The 20,955-nt window shown below is 38.0% G+C and overlaps 1 pseudogene; it reads left to right on the top strand.

Annotated features, from left to right (window-relative positions):
- Positions 1-20,955, top strand: part of LOC102117546 (UV excision repair protein RAD23 homolog B pseudogene) — a 112,497-nt pseudogene that overhangs the window by 75,308 nt on the left and 16,234 nt on the right.

Raw genomic sequence — 20,955 nt, 5'->3', positions numbered from 1 at the left:
GGCTGGCATCGGGCTGGTGCCCCTCTGAGACAAAGCTTCTGGAGGAAGGAGCAGGCAGCAATCCTTCCTGTTCTGCAGCCTCCACTGGTGATACCCAGGTGAATAGGGTCTGGAGTGGACCTCCAGCAAACCGCAGCAGACCTGCAGAAGAGGGGCCTGACTGTTAGAAGAAAAACTAGCAAACAGAAAGCAACAACATCCACATCAATATAAAGGACTCCCCTACAGAAACCCCATCCAAAGGTCTTTAGCCTCCAACATCAAAGACCAAAGGCAGATAAATCGACAAAGATGAGGAAAAAACAGTGAAAAAACGCTGAAAATTCCAAAAACCAGAATGCCTCTTCTCCTCCACGTGATCGCAACTCCTGTCCAGCAAGGGCACAAAACTGGACGGAGAATGAGTTTGATGAATGGACAGAAGTAGGCTTCAGAAGGTGGGTAATAACAAACTCCTTTGAGCTAAAGGTGCATGTTCTAACCCAATGCAAGGAAGCTAAGAACCTTGATAAAAGGTTACAGGAACTGCTAAATAGAATATCCAATTTAGAGAAGAATATAAATGACTGATGGAGCTTAAAGACACAGCACGAGAACTTCTTGAAGTATATACCAGTATCAATAGCTGAATTGATCAAGCAGACGAAATGATATCAGAGATTGAAGATCAATTTACTGAAATAAGACGTGAAGACAAGATTAGAAAAAAAAGAATGAAAAGGAACAAACAAAGCCTCGAAGAGATATGGAAAAGATCATATGTGAAAGACCAAACCTGTGATTGATTGGTATATGTGAAAGTGACAGGGAGAATGGAACCAAGCTGGTAAACACACTTCAGGTTATTATCCAGGAGAACTTCGCCAACCTAGCAAGACAGGCCAACATTCAAATTCAGGAAATACAGAGAACATCACTAAGATACTCCTTGAGAATAGCAACCGCATGACACATAGTCATCAGATTCTCCAAGGTTGAAATGAAAGTAAAAATGTTAAGGGCAGCCAGAGAGAAAGGTCAGGTTACCCAAAAAGGGAAGCTCATCAGACTAACAGCAGTCTCCCTGCAGAAACCCTACAAGCCAGAAGACAGTGGGGGCCAATATTAAACATTCTTTTTTTTTTTCTTTTTTTTCTTTTTTTGAGATGGAGTCTCACTCTGTCGCTCAGTCTGGAGTGCAGTAGTGCCATCTCAGCTCACTACAAGCTCTGCCTCCTGGGTTCACGCTATTCTCCTGCCTCAGCCTCCTGAGTAGCTGGGACTACAGGTGCCCCCAACACGCCTGGCTAACATATATATATTTTTTGTATTTTTAGTAGAGACGGTATTTCACCATATTAATCAGGGTGCTCTCGCTCTCCTGACCTCATGATCTGCCCACCTTGGCCTCCCAAAGTGCTGGGATTACATGTGTGAGCCATCGCGCCTGGCCACAACATTCTTAAAAGAATTTTCAACCCAGAATTTCATATCCAGCCAAACTAAACTTCATAAGCGAGGGAGAAATAAAATCCTTTCCAGACAAGCAAATGCTGAGGGATTTTGTCACCACCAGGCCTGCCTTACAAGAGCTCCTGAAGGAAGCACTAAATATGAAAAGGAAAAACTGTCACCAGCCACTGCAAAAACACCCAAAAATGTAAAGACCAATGATACAATGAAGAAACTGAATCAACTAATATGCAAAATAACCAGCTAGTATCATGATGACAGGATCAAATTCACCCATAACAATATTAACCTTAAATGTAAATGGGCTAAATGCCCCAATTAAAAGACACAGACTGGCAAATTGAATAGAGTCAAGACCCATCGGTGTGCTGTATTCAGGAGACCCATTTCACATGCAAAGACACACTTAGGCTCAAAATAAAGGGATGGAGGAATATTTACTAAGAAAATAAAAAGCAAAAAAATGCAGGGGTTGCAATCCTAGCATCTAGTAAAGCAGACTTTGAACCAACAAAGATCAAAAAAGACAAAGAAGGGCATTACATAATGGTAAAGGGATCAATGCAACAAGAAGAGCTAACGATCCTAAATATATATACTCCCAATACAGGAGCACCCAGATTCATAAAACAAGTTCTTAGAGACCTACAAAGAGACTTAGATTCCCACACAATAATAGTGGGAGACTTTAACACCCCACTGTTGATATTAGACAGATCAATGAGACAGAAATTTTTTAAAATCACAGTATGCTAGTTTGTGTTTTCTAGAAACATATGAATGGAATCTAACAGTATGTATTTTTGGAGGGCAGGAGAGTCTGGCATGTTTCAGCAGCATAATTATTTTGAGACTCATCTATGTTGTCGCTTGTATCATTAGTTCATTCTTTTACCATTGATGGGTATTATTCCACTGTGAGGCTATATGACAGTTTGTTTTTCCGTTTTCCTATGCTGAACACTGTGCTGTTTACAGTTATGGGATTTGTGATGGTTAATAGTAAGTGTCAACTTGATTGGATTGAAGAATGCAAAGTATTGATCCTGCATATGTCTGTGAAGGTGTTGCCAAAGGAGATTAACATTTGAGTCAGTGGACTGGGAAAGGAAGACCCACTGTTAATCTGGGTGGGCACCATCTAAGCTGCCAGCAAATATAAAGCAGGCAGAAAAATATGAAAAGGCTACACTGGCCTAGCCTCCCAGCCTACACCTTTCTCCTGTGCTGGATGCTTCCTGACCTCAAACGTCAGACTCCAAGTTCTTCAATTTTGGAACTCAGACTGGCTCTCCTTGCTCTTCAGCTTGCAGATGGCCTATTGTGGGACCCTGTGAGTTAATACTTATAATCTCCCCTTCATATATATATATCCTATTAGCTCTGTCCCTCTGGAGAACTCTGACTAATACAGATTTTGGTACCAGGAGTGGTTTTAGAGGAACATTAAGGATGGAGTTACTTTGTTAGTTTTGGCGTTTCTGGAGTTGGCTTCTTAATATGATTAGACCCCAAAATGCTAAGGACTCTACTTCTAATAGTGTAGAGAACACTGATAGTCCTTAGCATAAACTATTTAGAGAGTTATGCAAAATAAATGCGTTTGATACTCCTAATTCACTGCTCGTGAGAGGGAAGGAGTTTATTGACTCTATACATAATACCTTTGACCATATGTGGAGAACCAAGGAACATAATGAAGCTGGTTTTTTCCTTGTAAGTTCAGTGGACAAAGTGATGAAAGAAGATGATGTACTCAGGGATTCCAACTCCCGGCCTCAGAAGCAGATACTGAAGATTTCCTTGAGCGAGAGTCTTATCTCCTGTAGAGAAAGGGCTGAAATTGTGGAAAAACAGACACAGACTCTTATCATGAGAGTGGTTGATCTGCAATGAAAGGTACATGCACAGCTTTGCCAGGTGTCTACTGTTAAAGTGAGGGCATTGATTAGAAAAGATTGAGATCCTGCAACTTGGAATGGGGATGTGTTGGAGGACCCTGATGAAGCTGGGGACACTGAGTTTGTAAACTCTGATGAACCTTTTTTGCCAGAAGAAACAGCTTCCCCATTCCCAGTAGTGGCAATATCCCCTCCCTGACCCATGCAGCCATTAGCCTTTCCACCTTTGTCTGAGGAGATAAACCCTGCGCTGCCTGAAGCAACAGTGATGGCCTCCCCTGAGGCAGTTTCCCTGTAAGATAATGTTGATTCTCCTCAGGAGCCACCCCCAACACCCCTGTTTGCTTCTAGACCTATAACTAGACTAAAGTCCTGGTGGTCTGCTAGAGGTGAGGTTGAGGGTGGGACCCATGAGGAGGTGCGCTACACTGAAAAAGAACTACTTGAGTTTTCTAATTTATATAAGTGGAAATCTGGAGAACAGGCATGGGAATGGATATTAAGTGTGTGGGATAATGGTGGAAGGAACATAGAGTTGGACCAGGCTGAATTTTTTTATTTGGGCCCAATAGGTAGGGATTCTGCATTAAATGTTGCAGTTCAGGGAGTTAAAAAAGGTTCTAATCGTATATTTGCTTGGTTAGCTGAAATATGGATCAAAAGATGGCCCACTGTGAGCAAGCTGGAAATGCCTGATCTCCCCTAGTTTAATGTAGAGAAAGGGATCCAAAGGCTTAGGGAGATCGGGATGATGGAGAGGATTAGTCACTTTAGGCCTACTCATCCCAGCTGGAAGGGTCCAGAAGGTATACCCTTGACCAATGCCTTGCGAAATAGGTTTGTGGGGGCAGCACCTGCATCTTTGAAGAGCCCTGTAATTGCTCTTCTCTGTATGTCAGATCTAACAGTGGGAGCTTCAGTTGCTCAACTACAAAATTTAAATAGAGTGGGAATAATTGGATCACGAGGTGGCAGGGGCCACGTGATAGCACTCCACCATCAAAGGCAAGGTGGGCATAGCTACTTTAATAGACAGTAGGGGGAAAGCAGCAATCAGTATAGTCTGACTCGTGTAGAGCTCCGGCATTGGTTAATTAATCATGGTGTTCTTAGATGTAAAATTGATAGGAAGCCTACTGCATTCCTACTTAATTTATATAAGCAGAAAACTTCTAGGTCGAGTGGACAAAAGACTAATTTGAATTATAAAAACAGAGAATCATGGCCCCTCAATCAATTTCCAGACTTGAGCCAGTTTACAGACCCAGAGACCTTGAATGAAGTTCCCTTGAAGAAGGACCTCACTACACTACTGATAATTTATGCTGTTAGTCTTTCTCCCATCCTTCCCCAAGGAGACCTCCAGCCTTTTAGTAGGGTAACTGCACTGGGGAAAAGGAAATGATCAGACATTTCAGAGACTACTGGATACTGGCTCTGGGCTGACATTGATTCCAGGGGACCCAAAATGTTATTGTGGTCCTCTAGTTAAACGAGGGGCTTACAGAGGTTAGGTAATTAATGGAGTTTTAGCTCAGGTCTGAATTACAGCATGCCCCTGGACTCAACCTGTGGTTGCCAGAATGCATAATTGGCATAGGCATACTTAGCAGCTAGAACCCCCACATTGGTTCCCTGACTGGTAAGGTGGAGGCTGTTATGGTGGGAAAGACCAAATGGAAACAATTAGAGTTGCCTCTACCTAGAAAAATAGTAAACCAAAAACAATATCACATCCCTGGAGGGACTGTGGAGATTACTGCCACCATCAAGGACTTGAAGGACGCAGTGGTGGTGATTCCCACCACATCCCCATTCAACTCTCCTCTCTGGCCAATGCAGAAGACAGATGGATCTTGGAGAATGACAGTGGATTATTGTAAGCTTAACCAAGTGGTGACTTGAATTGCAGCTAGTGTACCAGATGTGGTTTCATGGCTTGAGCAAATTAACACATCTCTTGGTACCTGGTATACAGCCATTGATTTGGCAAATGCCTTTTTCTCTATTCCTGTCCATAAGGCCCACCAGAAGCAATTTGCCTTCACCTGGCAAGGCCAGCAATATACCTTTACTGTCATACCTCAGGGGTATATCAATTCTCTGGCTTTGTGTCATAATCTTATTTGGAGAGATCTTGATCGCTTTTTGGTTCCACAAGATATCACACTGGTCCATTACACTGATGACATTATGATGCTTGTATCCAATGAGCAAGAAGTAGCAAACACACTGGACTTATTTGTGAGACATTTGCATACCAGAGGACAGCAAATAAGTCTGACTAAAATTCAGGGACCTTCTACCTCGGCAAAATTTCTAGTGGTACAGTGGTGTGGGGCCTGTTAAGATATTCCTTCTAAGGTGAAGGATAAGTTGCTGCATTTGTCCCCTCCTACAACCAAGAAAGAGGAATGCCTAGTGGGCCTATTTAGATTTGGGAGGCAACACCTTCCTCATTTAGGTGTATTACTCCATCCCATTTATCCAGTGACCTGAAGCCAGTTTTGAGTGGGGTCCAGAACAGGAGAAGGTTCTGCAACAGGTTCAGGCTGCTGTGCAAGCTGCTCTACCACTTGTGCCATATGACCCAACAGATCTAATGGTGCTTGAGGTGTCAGTGGTGGATAAGGATGCTGTTTGGAGGCTTTGGCAGGCCCTCATAGGTGAATCACAGTGGAGGTCTCTAGGATTTTGGAGCAAGGCCCTGCCGTCTTCTGCAGATAACTGCTCTCCTTTTGAGAGACAGCTGTTGGACTGTTACTGGGCTTTGGTGGAAACTGAACGTTTAACTATGGGAAATGAAGTCACCATGAGACCTGAACTCCCTATCATGAACTGAGTGCTTTCTGATCCATCTAGCCATAAAGTGGATCATGCGCAGCAGCATTCCATCATCAAATGGAAGTGGTATATACATGATTGGGCTTGAGCAGGTCCTGAAGGCACAAGTAGGTTACATGCAGGTCCTGAAGGCACAAGTAAGTTACATGCCTACATGCATTTGAGGAGGTGGCTCAAATGCCCGTGGTCTCCACTTCTGCCACCCTGCCTTCTCTCCCTCAGCCTACACCGATGGTCTCATAGGGAGTTCCCTACGATCAGTTGACAGAGGAAGGGAGGACTAGGGCCTGGTTCACAGATGGTTCTGCATGATATGCAGGCACCACCCAAAAGTGGAGAGGCGCAGCACTACAACCCCTTACTAGGACATCCCTGAAGGATAGCAGTAAAGGAAAATCTTCCTAGTGGGCAGAACTTTGAGCAGTGCACCTGGTTGTGCACTTTGCATGGAAGGAGAAATGGCCAGATGTGCGATTATATACTGAGTCATGGACTGTAGCCAATGGTTTGGCTGGATGGTCAGGGACGTGGAAGAAGCATGATTGGAAAAATGGTGACAAAGAAATTTGGGAAAGAGGTATGCGGATGAACCTCTCTGAGTGGTCGAAAACTGTGAAGATACTTGTATCACTTGTGAGTGCTCACCAACGTGTGACCACAGCAGAGGAAGATTTTAATAATCAAGTGGCTAGAGTGACCCATTCTATGGACACCAACCAGCCTCTTTCCCCAGCCATCCCTGTCATTGCCCAACAGGCCCATGAACAAATTGGCCGTGGTGGCAAGGCTGGAGGTTATGCATGGGATTAGCAACATGGACTTCCACTCACCAAGGCTAACCTGGCTATGGTCACTGCTGAGTGCCCAATTTGCCAGCAGCAGAGACCAACTCTGAGCCCTTGACATGGCAACATTCCTTGGGGTGATCAGCCAGCCACCCGGTGGCAGGTTGATTATATTGGACCTCTTCCATGATGGAAAGCACAGAAGTTTGTCCTTACTGGAATATACACTTACTCCAGATATAAGTTTGCCTATCCTGCATGCAATGCTTCTGCCAAGATTACCATCTGTGGACTCACAGAATGCCTTATCCAGTGTCACGGTATTCCACACAGCTTTGTCTCTGACCAAGGCACTTACTTTACAGCTAAAGAAGTGTGTCAGTGGGCTCATGCTCATGGAATTCACTGGTCTTCCTATGTTCCACATCATCCTGAAGAAGATGGGTTGATAGAACGGTAGAATAGCTTTTTGAAGTCACAATTACAATGCCAACTAAGCGACAGTACTTTGCAGGGCTGGGGCAAAGTTCTCCAGAAGGCTGTGTATGCTCTGAATCGGCATCCAATGTATGGTACTCTTTCTCCCATAGCCAGGAATCAAAGGGTGGAAGTGGAAGTGGCATCCCTTGATCATCAGCATTCACCATCACCCCTAGGGATCCACTAGCAACATTTTTGCTTCCTGTTCCCGCAACATTACGTTCTGCTGCCTAGAGGTCTTAGTTCCAGAGGGAAGAACACTGCCACCTGGAGACACAACAATTCCATTAAACTGGAGGTTAATATTGCCACCTGGACACTTTGGGTTCCTCCTACCTTTAAGTCAACAGGCTAAGAAGGGAGTTACAGTGTTGGCTGGGGTGATTTACCTGGACTATCCCAAGATGAAATCATTCTACTATTCCACAACAGAAGCAAGGAAGAGTATGCATGGAATACAGGAGACCCATTAGGGCATCTCTTAGTATTACCATGCCTGTGATTAAAGTCAATGGGAAACTACAGCAGCCCAATCCAGGCAGGACTACAGATGGCCCAGACTCTTCAGGAATGAAGATTTGGGTCACTCCACCAGGAAAAAAAACTATGACCTGTTAAGGTGCTTGCTGAAGGCAAAGAGCATACAGAATGGGTAGTAGAAGAAGGTAGTCATCAATACCAGCTACGACTACGTGACCAGTTGCAAAAACAAGGACTATAATTGTCATGAATATTTCCTCTTGATTTTGTTAAAACCATGTTTATGCATGTACACTTTGTACTAAGAAAAACCTTCACTTTCTTTTTCCTTTATTATGTGACATAAGATTTTGACTTCCTATCAGCATTTAAGTGTTGTTAACTTTAGGTAATAGTATCTGGGTTGAGGATTGGTGCATTTCTGGCTTTATGAATGGTAGTACTATGAAGGATAGTTGTATTATCTTGAGCCTAATTATGACCTATTTTAGTATCGTTATTTGAAGAGTATGTATGATCTCAGGAGATGTGTGTGGGTCAAGTTGACAGGGTGGACTTGTGATTGTTAATACTGAGTGTCAACTTGATTGCATTGAAGGATGCAAAGTATCCTGGGTATCTGTGAGGGTGTTGTCAAAGGAGATTAACATTTGAGTCAGTGAACTGGGAAAGGCAGACCCACTCTTAACCTGGGTGGGCACCGTCTAATCAGCTGCCAGCAAATATAAAGGAGGCAGAAAAATGTGAAAAGGCTAGATGGCCCAGCCTCCCAGCCTTTCTCCTGTGCTGGATGCTTCCTGATCTCGAACATCGGACTCCAACTTCTTCAATTTTGGAACTCGGACTGGCTCTCCTTGTTCCTTAGCCTGCAAACGGCCTATTGTGGTACCTTGTGATTGTGTGAGTTAAGACTTAATAAACTCCCCTTTATATATATATCCTATTAGTTCTGTCCCGCTGGAGGCCCCTGGGTAACCCAGGATGTTACATATAAGTTTACTATGAACATTTGTGTATAAATCTTTATATTGACAGATACTTTAATTATCTTGGGGGAAATACTTGGAAGTAGGTTGCATGGATTATATGTATGTGTATGTTTTGCTTTTTAAGAAACTGTAAAATGGTTTTCCAAAGTGGTTGAATCATTTTACATTTCTATCATCAGTGTATGAGAGTTTCAGTTGCTCAGAATTCTTGCTAAAACCAGATATGGTGTATTTTTTTTAAATTAGCCATTCTAATAGGTCTATAATGCTATCTCATTGTGATTTTAACTTGATGGTGTTGAGAATCTTTTCATGTTTATTGTTTTCTTTGATGAAGTGTCTATTCAAATCTTTTGTCCATTGTTTTATTATTACTGAATTTTAAGAATTTTAAATATATATAAAAATATATTTTGGATATAAGTCTTAAATCAGATATGTGGTTTGCAGGTATTTTCTCCCAAATATCTGGTTTGTCTTTTCATTTTGCTGGCAGTGTATTTCAAAAGGTAGAAGTTTTAAAATTATGATAATGTCCAATTTATCTATATTTTCTTTTACAGATTATGATATTGGTATCATATCTAAGGAATCTTTACCTAATCAAAGTTGCAGAAGTTTTCTCCTAAAAGTTTTATAGGTTTAAGTTTTACATTTAGGTCTATGATTCATGTTGAGTTAATTTTATGGTGCAAGATATAGATCAAAGTTTATTTTTTTTCTTGCATATATATATATATATCCAATTATTCCAGCACCATTTGTTGAAAAGACTAATCTTTCTCTACTGAATTGCCTTTGAAACTTTGTCAAAATCATTTGTCTGTATATGTGTGGGTCTATTTCTGGACTCTCTTCTGTTCCATTTGTCTATTTGTCTATCTTTACACCAGTACCAAACTGTCTTGATTATTGTAGCTTCATAATAAGTGTTAGTTCTCTAAATTTGTTCATCTTTTTTTTTTTCAGAGTTGTTTTGGCTATTCTGGGTCCTTTGAATTTTTATATCAATTTTAGAATCAGTTAATTTCTACAAAAACCCTGCTAGAATTTTAATTGGGATTGGTTTAAATGTATGGATTGGTTTGGGAAGAGTGCTTTCTTAGCATTATTGTGTCTTTTGACTAATGGACACAACATAGGTAGAACATTACTAATGTGAATATCTGAAATTTGAAATGCTCTAAAATCTGAAACTTTTTGAGTAATGACATGATGCCACAAGTGGAAAATTACACATCTGACACCTTTGCTTTCTTATGGTTCAATGTACACAAACTTTGTTTTTTGCACAAAAGTATAAAAAATTTTGTATAAAATTACCTTTAGGCTGTGTACATAAGGTGTATATAAAACAAATGCATTTTGTGTTTATATTTGAGTCCCATTCCCAAGATATCTCATTATGCATATGCAAATATTCCAAATCCAAAAAAATGTACAATCCCAAACACTTCTGGTTCCAAGCAGTTTGGATGAGGAATACACAACCTGTATATCTCACCATTTATTTAGATGATATTTAATTACTTTCAGCAATGTTTTATAGTTTTCAGTGCACAGGTCTTTTACAATCTTTTGACATTTTTATTTCTAATTATTTCATATTTTTGAGGCCATTTTTAATGGCATTGTTTTCAAAATATTAACTTCTGGTAGTTTATTGCTAATATATAAAACAAAATAGATTTTTATGTATTGATCTTTTTATCCTGCAGCATTGCCTCAACTCATTTAATAATTCTAGTAGCTTATTTCAAAAATATAGATTCCAGTGGATTTTCTACATGAATAATTGTGTCATTTGTGAATAAAGAGTTTTATTTATTTCTTTTCAACTTGGATATCTTTTATTTCTTTTTCTTGCTTTATTGCATTGACAAGAAATTCCAACATAATGTGAAAGACAAGTGGTGAGAGTGGATATCTTACTTTGTTCCTGATCTTAGCTATTCCTTATTTTTTTAAGCTATGTTTTTGTAGAAGCCCTTCATTAAGTTGAGAAAGTGCCTTTTTTAAAGCAGTAAAATTCCTTTTTTAAAGCAAATAAAGAATGTACATTGATATTTGTCAAATGCTTTCTTCTACATCTATTGAGATGATCATATAGTTTATAAATTTCTTTTGTTTTTTATTATTGTGGATTACATTCATTGATTTTCTATTGTTAAACCAACCTTGCACACTTGGTCATGATATATTATCCTTTAACCTGGCGTTGGATTTAATTTGCTCAAATTTCAGTAACAACTTTTTCATCAATGTTTATGAGGGATGTTGGCCTGCAGTTTTCTTTTCCTGTAATATCTTTATCTGTTTTGGACATCTAATTCTGGCCTCATAGAGTGAGTTGAAGAATGTCCTCTCCTTTTCAATTTTATGCAATAATTTGTGTAGAATGGACACTATCTCTTCCTTGAATCTTTGGTAGAATTATCAAGTGAAGCCATCTGGACCTCAGCATTTCTTTGTGGGAAATTGTGTAACTACTGATTTAATTTCTTTAATAGTGGAGGGCTGTTTATATTACCTAATTTTTTTCTTGAGTAAGCTTTGGTAGTTTGTATCTTTCAAAGAATTTGTCCGCTGTATCTAAGTTGTAGAGTTTATTCGAATAAGGTTCTATATAATATTCCCTTAGTGTCATTTTGATATTTGTAAAATTTACCCTGGTTTCACTTCTGTCATGCCTACTACTGACAATTTGTATCTTCCTTCTTTTGCTCTGACTAGTTGGGCTAGAGATTTATTAATTTCATCAATTTTCTCAAAGAGACTGACATATTATTTTGCTTTTATATGTCTCAAGTCTTTATTTTGCTTTCAGTTTTGAAATTTTTTTTTCAGTGGGTATAGAATTCTAGAATAGTTTTTTCCTCCCAATACTTTTAAGATATTGCCCTACTGTTTTTTACTTTTACATTGTTTGTAACAGAAATTTACTGTGGCCCTTATTTCTGTTTCTGTATATATATTTTTTCCTTCTACTGCTTATAAGATTTCCTATTTATCACCCATTTTGATAAATTTTATTATTCTGTGCCTTAGTATTCTTTTCTTTATGTTTCTTTTGCTTAGGGTTTGCTAAGCTTCTTATATGTACGGGTTTGTCATTTTTGTCAAGTTTGGAAAATTTTCATCCATAATATCTTCAAATATTTCCCCTCCATTATGACTTCAGTTACTCATATATTAGGCTGTTTGAGTTGTCCCACGCCTAACACTTTGTCCAGTTTTTAACAGTTATGTCTTCTATGTTTCATTTTGAGTTGCTTTTATTTCCATGCCTTCAAGTTCACTAATCTTTTCTTCCTCCATGTCTAATCTGCTGTTAATTCTGGAAAGTATATTTTTCATCTTACACATTTTAGTTTTAATCATTAAAAGTTTGATTTGGATCTTTTTATGCTTTTCATGTTTTTGCTTAACTTTTTGAACATATGGAATACAATTATAATAACCATTTTAATATCCTTCTCTGCTAACTCTAACATCTGTGGTTAGTTCTTAATCAGATTCAATTGATTGATTTATCTCCTCATTATGTATCATATTTTTCTGTTTTTTTTGTGTGTGTCTGGAAATTTTTGATTGGATGCCAGACATTGTAAATTATACCTTGTGGGATGCTGTATATTTTTGTGTTCCTATAAATATTCTTGAGCTTTGTTCTGGGACACAGTTAAGTTACTTGGAAACAGTTTGATCTTTTCTACCCTTGTTTTTAGGAATTACTAGCTAGACCAGAGTAGTTTTAGTCATGGGCTAATTATTTATTACTACTGAAGCAAGACCCTTCTGAATACTATACTCAATGCCATGTAAATCTTGAGGTTTTCCAGTCTTCATGGTGAATGGCAGCCACTATTCTCTCCAGTGAGTGCTCACTAGGTACCATTTTGGGTGGTCCTTTCTCTGGTTGTAGGTAGTATCTCTACATGAATGCATTTACCCATACTCAGAATGAGTATTTTTCAGAGATCTGAAGTTCTCTCTCTGCCCAGCTCTTTCCTTTCTGGTACTCTGTTCTGTGAACTCAAGCTGTTTTGGTCTCCTCAGACCCTCCATTTCATTTCCTCAGCTCATGGAGTCTTCTACACTCCACCTGGGTTCCCCTCCCTGTTCTGTGGCCTAGAAATTCCCTTAAGGTAGTAAGGTAGAGGAATCATAGGGTCCACATCACTTGTTTCACATATCTGAGGGCTCAGTATCCTGCGTTGCCTGGTGACTCAGTGTCTTAAAAACTATCGTTTATATGTTTTGTCTATTTTTTTGTTGTTTCAAGTGGAAGAGTAAACTGTTCCTGTTTCTCCATCTTGACAGGAAGTGGAAGTTCTCCTTAGCTGATTTTTCTTCTTGCCTTATACTGGGTTCTTTAAGACCAGAACAAAAATAAATAAAAGAATATTCCAGAAATTCACTAAGAGACTTCAGGTTTGCAGCATAGGTTTTTGACAACTAAGTAGAGCAGTGGGCCAGTCTTTATTTGTTTCATTAATCTGGTAAAAAAAAAAAAAAAGGATTTGCTTGAAATTCATGATTAAGATTGCCATATTAGCTACTAAGTCAGAAGACTTGAGAGCTGAGCCTTGGAGAAACAAAATCCTTGACAGTTGTTGATGTTTTTGTAATAAGAGACTTTATTATTTTAGCAAACAGAAAGACTGCGTGAAAATGTCAGAAAGAAACTACTTTTGGAGAAAAAAATAGAAACTGACTCACTAAAGGGACCTATTGGGGATAATTACCCAGAGCCTGTGGTAGATCAGGATGGCTGATTTAAAGTTATTGTTTTCGCAAATTCTGCAAAAAACAAAAAACAAACAAAGATTTTTTTTTTCCTGGCTTTAGCAGCAGCAGAAAAATTTCTTCCACAGCTGTAATCTCATGTAAACTGCAAAAGTGGATTTTATTCTCTGAGTTTCTCAAGCCTCCTTTTCTTTAATACAGAGTAATATTGGCTTATGATAAAACACTACAAACTATAATTTGAAATAGTGTTTCAATTTTCAATTTGCAGTCTGGGAATAGATCACAGGAATTTTAGTTTGTTGGTTTCCTGCTGCCTTAGGTCAGGAAAGCCTGAACTTTCTCATCCAACACCTGTTCAAGTCGGAGGATGCTGATTAACTCATGATGGAAAGGTATCAATTTTCACAGACCAGACCTCTACATTCTTGAAATGCTCTTCTCATGGGAAACATTAAATAAGCTTTGAATTAACTGTAAGTAAATAAATATTCAATTATTTGCATGGCACTATATTCTGTTTCATTAAAAATATTTCTTGATTTTTCTCACCAATAAAAGTATTCAAAAATGTTTAATTCAGTCATCATCACATCAAAAATTACTATATTATCTCTGAATTACATAAGTGATTTTTTAGTCATATACATACTAGTTGTTCTTACTCTATATAAACATACTTTTTGTTAAAATATAACCATTTAGTTTAAAATTGAGACACCCTTGTTAGAGGAGAATTTCAAATTTATTTAACAACAACAATAAAAAGGTTAAATATTAATAGCAAATGTGAGTAAGCATGGGATAATTGAATGGCTTTTTATATTTTTAGAAGTCAATTCCATCTTCATAGACTTTAATTCTTCCAGGTTTTAATTCACATTAAGTTCTAATGGCTGACACCATTTTCCTCCTCCGTATCTTCTTCGGAATATGGACATCTTGGGTTGTTGTGAGAATGGAGTTACCAAAGTTGTAATCAGATAAACACTAAGCAAAGTGTTATGGCAAAGTGTGGTCAAGTGCGTTTCCTATCAAATGGTCAACACCTTAAGTGCTCAAGGTTGATAAGAATTGTTTTCATCTCTGTTGATAGGAAGAACCAATGGTGTGATCCCTGGATACTGACAATTGTTGCCCAAGAAACCCCCTCCCCTTGCCATGGGACTGCTGGGCACCCAAATAATGCACCCTAATAATTTGATAGCTCTTGTTACACAGCTCTTCTTGGACTAAAAGGCCCTCAGCATTCCTGGCAATTTCTACACTCCTGGAGCTTCATCTGGTAATTCCCTGACTTATGCAGCACCACCCCACTCCTAGAGTGTCTTTAGAGGTGTTTGCTTTCTTCTTAAAGCTATTATCCTCTTGTTCTTGGAGGGCTTATTCTTGGGGGACTTGGAGGGCTTATTAAGCCCTAAGACTCAATCATTAGCAACCAAAAAATTAACTTCTACTCTCCCAAGGTCAGGGACAGCATAATCTTAAAATACAGTGGTTAGGGAAAATATTTGCATAATGTATTTTTAGGAATGTACAGGAAGAGAAGGCAAATATAGAGGAGGAAGGTGATTTAAGAGAGTAGAGCAGAAAATATAAAGCTGCCACAAAAATTTGGAATTGCAGAATCAGCTAAAGGTAGGTGTTTGTTCTGCTTACTAACAAAGCATACACCAAATAAAATTATTTGGAAGCCTATAATTTTTTAGGGTAACATTTTTTAGGTGTTCTTCTAGTCTTACCCCATTATTTTAGAGGTGTAAAAACTGAATCCCAAAGAGGAGAAGTGACTTGGTTAAGCTCACACAGAAACTAGAATCCTGTATCTTTTGTATTGTATCAGATGCTTTTATGATTACCATATGCTGCCTTTTTAAGGCCTGTGATCTCCAGAGAGAGGTTTCAGCTTTTTGATATGCCAAACTAAGGAATTCTTAGTTGGCCTTTTTTTTCTTCTTGAGTTTGTGCTTGCTTAACCTAATGAGTAGGTAATAACCCTATGTTTCTAAATTTCTTAAATCAGACTTTTTGGGGTATGAAATTTTGTTAATGATTCTGTTAAGAAAAAATGTCTTTTACACTTTTTCATCTGAAAGGCAAGGGGATGCGGGATGGAGGTTAGAAATACACAGCTGCCATAGTCTAATTCTTGTATAGATATTATTGAGTGATTAATGATTGAGAAAATTGCCTACTGCTTCTCTTTACTTTTCTGTATTAGCAGATGACCTTTTCTTTTTGATCCATAATGAGAATACGAGAGAAAATGAAAGGAAAGTGCAACATCACAATAGGCTAAGAATCTACATAATTAATGCCCAAACACTTTATCATTCAAGATCCTTCATGATCTTGCCAATCTATTTTCCCAATGATATCCCATATTATCTCCCTTTGCATATAGTTTAATCCATACACCAAATAACTTGCTATTCTTTAAATGCTTTGTTTTTCTACCTCCACATCTATTTTCATACTGCTTTCTCTACCTGACATTCTCTGTCCCCAAACTGTTGATATTTAAATTTGACTTAGCTTGGGTTACCTGAGATGTAGACACTGAGACAAGCTTTTAAGGTTGAGTAATTTATTAGAGAGTAAAGGTAGGAGAATGATTAAGTGAAAGAATGAAAGAAAGGTTATTTTGGAAGAGCGTGTTATCAAGACAGCTTTCAGTTCCAGGAAGCAACTGAAGCATAGTCCCACAGGGAAAGCTCTTGAAGCCCAGACAAGCTATTCTGCCTTAAAGTTACATTACCCAAGGGGTAAGGTAACTAAGTATTTATACACCAACACTCCTCAGATATTGCTTGAGAGTTGTTCCTAGAGACATTAATTCCAGAAGCTTCCAACCTGTTGAACACCTAGGTGGCAGAGTGAGTTTCACCAGTGAGAGGACACCCTTAACAAAGAACTACTGGTGCTAGGAGTTGGAAGTTGGGCCAAAGGCAAACAGATGCTAACAGGGAGGTAATATGAGAGGCACTAACAGCATCTGCTACAAAACTGTCCCCCAAAGAAAAGATGGGATACAGCTGGCTATGCTGCAGTTAAAAAGCAACCAAGTATTAATGGCTTAATACCACGAAAGTTTATTTTTCACTTCTTGTTATCAGGAGACCCCTGTCGATTCTATAATTCAAAGAACCAGGCTGATGGCTGGTGGAATAGCTACCATCTCAAACATGGCGTGATGCTGCATCAGAGGGAAAAATAAGCTCTTGCATTGGCAATGAAATGTTTACCCTGTAGTGACTTGTGCTACTTCCACTCACAAATGATTGCCCAGAGCTACTTATCTGACTCCAATCTACCACTGGGTGTGTACATGCAATCTACTATGTACCTAGAAGATGAGAGAAACAAATGATTAATGATGACCACTTCCCAAGACTAACAATAATTGCAGATTAATCAATGACTTAAACAAAAATGTGGCCATTGAAGGAATAGAAAACATAGTGAGTTTAGTGTAAATTTAAAAGTGATTTATAAGTAACATACCAAATCCAGAAACTATAAGAAAAGAGATTGACAAACATAAATACATAAAGCTTTAAAAAAATTTAATGTAACAAAAATGGCATAAAAAGAGTCAAAAGTTTTTTAAAAATATGTTAATGCAGTAGATTAGGTGCTACTTTTCTTAATGTACTATTAACTTAATAAGATAAATTTTGTATCTAGAAGAAAATGAACATGGAAATAGGCAATTCACAGATAATGGCATTCGTCTGGACAATAAAAATGTGTGACATTCAGAATAAAATGAAAATGAAATACTGTTTTTCAGCCATCACTCGAGCAAAACTACAAAGATACAGTGAGACTCAGGCATTCCCATATACTGTGGATGAGAGGGCAAAGACCTTTAACCTCTAATTTTATTTCTATTTTTAAACATGTGTGTTAAAATTTTAAATACTGATGTCCTCTTGACCCGGTAATTTTATGTCTAAGATTTGAATCTGGAGATAAACTTGAATAAATGCATCCAGATTTGTGTATAAGTATTAATATAGTTTAGATGTGTGTTCCCACCCAAATCTCATATTGAAATGTAATCCTAAGTGTTGGAGGTGGGTCCTGGTGTGAGGTGATTGGATCATGGGGGTGCATTTCTCAGGAATGGTTTAGCATCATCCCCCATGGCCCTGTCCTTGCATAGTGAGGTGAGTTCTGAGATCTGGTCATTTAAAGTGTGCAGCACCTTCCTGCTTCACTCTCTCTTGCTCCTGCTTTTGCTATGTGAGGTGTGAGATACTGCTGTGCCTTCCACCATGATTTGAAGCTCCCTGAGGCCTCCCCAGAAGGAGATGCTACCATGCTTCCTGTACAGCCTGTAGAACTATGAGCCAATTAAACCTCGTTTCTTTATAAATTACCCAGTCTCACGTATTTCTTTATGGCAACGCAAGAACAGACTAATACTAATATGTTCAGTGAAACATTATTTGTCATTATAACACCTCCACCCCCCAATGTCCATAAATAGGAGTTTAGCTGAATGATTTATAGTATATACTTATAATGAAGTATTATACAGCCATTGAAAAGCCTGAAATAGATTTTTGTGGGCTGAAACATAAAGCCTAGGATAGAATATTGATGAAAAATGAAATAACAAAAAGCAATCTATAGTGTGATTCCACTTGCGTGTGTGTCTTGCAGATGCATAGACAATTTGTGAGAGAACACGAGAGAGTGTTAAGAGTGGCAGCCTGTGGGGAGGGCTAATAGGAGTTCAGGGAGATACAGCGGGGCTGTAGAGGATGTTAATTATTTTTTGGCCATGCTCACTTATCATTCCTTGTCTTTATAAACAAATCCCCTTCTCACTCACATAGCATGCTTTGAAGAAGGTGCTTCATTACTTCAACTCCAGAGAGGGAAGATGAGACCCAAGCCTGGTAAAAAAGCCTACCCAATTTCACTAGCCACATTGACTCCTCAAGGGTGTTATTTATGAGTTGAAAGTTGGTCAATCTTGAGAGAGTTTTGGGACTGGTATGTGAGCCCCTGGGAATGTAGAAAACTCTTTTCTTCTGAGTGTGAGTCTGGAGGATGTATGCTTGAACTGCTCCAACCTATGAATGTTATGAAAGAGGAAACAAAACAATGAGGAAGAAGCATAGCTGATATGTCCAGAACAGATCTTTGGACATTTCAGTTACAAAAACAACAATAAATAAATATATAAATAAACAAACAAGCAGGCAATTTTTCCCTTTTTGGCAACTTTGAATTAGGACCTACCTAGATGAGTTCTTTTCCTTTAATTTAATATTATGTTCAGTTTGAATAAATGTATGTAGTTTTGTAGTAAAAAGTATTTTGTAAATAAGAATATTCTATCCACTTTGTGATTATACTTTTAAAAAGATGTACAAAAGAAAGCTTGGATATAGAAACTGAGATATTTCTAAATGTAATACAAGACAGCCATTAAAAAATAATGAGGTTGATTTATGTGTATTCATGTGGAAAGATACTCTAAAAGAATGAGAAAATATCAGGTTCCAGAAAATCACATAGAATACATTTTCATTTATATAAAAAAAGATGTTTATATGTATATTACAATCCAAAAAGCTATACAGCAGATTAATCAGTTCCCAAGTATGGGATTATGAGTGGGGGACTTCACTTCCTATTTTATACACTAATGTATGTGAATATTTTATCCCCATTCTTAGGTGATAAAGACCTCAAGTATGAGTTTCATCTCATCTTTGAATTCTTCAGATCACCTGCTTATATTAGGTAACAAATATGTGTTTGTGGGGTGAATGAGTATGGAAAAAAGAAAATATAAAATTAATTAAGAGGAGGATTTTACCTCATAGAATAAGGAAAATCCAGCACTTTTGTGTGTGTTAAAGGCAAATGTCAAATATTAGCAGATCCATAGGCTTTGAAAAAATAATCAGTTCACAAGACCCACATCCCCACCACAATTCTAGTTGGTCATTTGCAGCTAGAGTTACTCAGAGAATAAGAAACATTTTATGTTTTTGTCTTTTTACTGGAGATTTTTTTCATAGAGGTGGTAGTAGTTAGGATAAATCACGGTTATGCTACAGTAGCCCAAATCTCAGTGGTTTCATTTCTTATGTTTGAAACCACTGAGATTTCATGCCACATTTCCAAAGCAAAGTAGCAGTAGTACTGTTCATTCTAGTCACCCAAGAACTCAGTAGATGAAGTCTCTGTCTCAAAATGTGCACCCACAATCACACTGGAAAGGAAAAGTCATGGCAAATTCTACAGTGGTTCTTCAAATTGTCATCTGGAAGTGACATACACCCTTAGATTTCATTGGCCCATGGAAGTCACATGAACACATCTCACTTCAAGGAGGTAGGGAAGTGCCATCTTACCACATGCATTTCCGGAGGAATGATAGATGAGATTTACTTCCATGCAACATTACCTACATTTACATACTTTTCAACATTCCAATTTGGTGTCCCTTCCTTGAAGTCTATTTTAAAATGCTTGTATCATGACCACTTGCCCACAAATTACTTCCCAGAACACATGATTTTACCTATTAGCAGTGTGTTAACAATTTTGTTTAAAATAAAAATTATTTTGACTTGTTAATTGCCATTTTCAGCAAATACAAAGCAAACTGAAGCGCACTGCCATGTTCCCTAGGGTGAGTGGGAGGCTCAGTAAATACTAAGGGGTGAGAATATTTGCCTTGATTAAAATGATAAAGTAAATACTTATATTTGAAAATGTTGATCTGAGTAATAAGAGCTCTAATTTTTTTTTTTAGTCATCATGCATGATATAAAATATGTAATTTATTGTTACATAAACTGCCCTAAATAGGCCAAATGTTGTCATCTTTACTGGCTAATTTGAACTCTAGCATATATAAACTTCCTGCTCGTTTTTGGTATTATCCTAACATTCTTTATTTTAAAAACATATTTTTTATTTGTTTTGTTTATAGCAGAGATGTTATTCTATGTATTTTCTGTTCAAGTTTCACTTATTTATAAATACAGTCATTTAAAGTTCCATTGCCAAATCCACACGTTTAATAGAAATAAATTTGAAGCAACCTTGATAAACACAAATGAAAGTAAGAGAACACAGAGTATTATAGTTTCCAAGAATAAATTTTACATTGTGTATATCAATCAGAAATAACAGGCCATATTCAACCACCACAAAAATGACTAAGACTTTACTTGAATAGTCTGCGAATCTTTTGCAACGTTATTGAGTATAATTTTACTTAGTATAGCACCGAGGCACTAA

The sequence above is a fragment of the Macaca fascicularis genome, chromosome 2 (assembly GCF_037993035.2).
Source record: "Macaca fascicularis isolate 582-1 chromosome 2, T2T-MFA8v1.1".
In the NCBI taxonomy this organism is placed as follows: domain Eukaryota; kingdom Metazoa; phylum Chordata; class Mammalia; order Primates; family Cercopithecidae; genus Macaca; species Macaca fascicularis.
The sequence above is the reverse complement of the archived record's forward strand: the minus strand, read 5'-3'. Positions and strand labels throughout refer to the sequence as shown.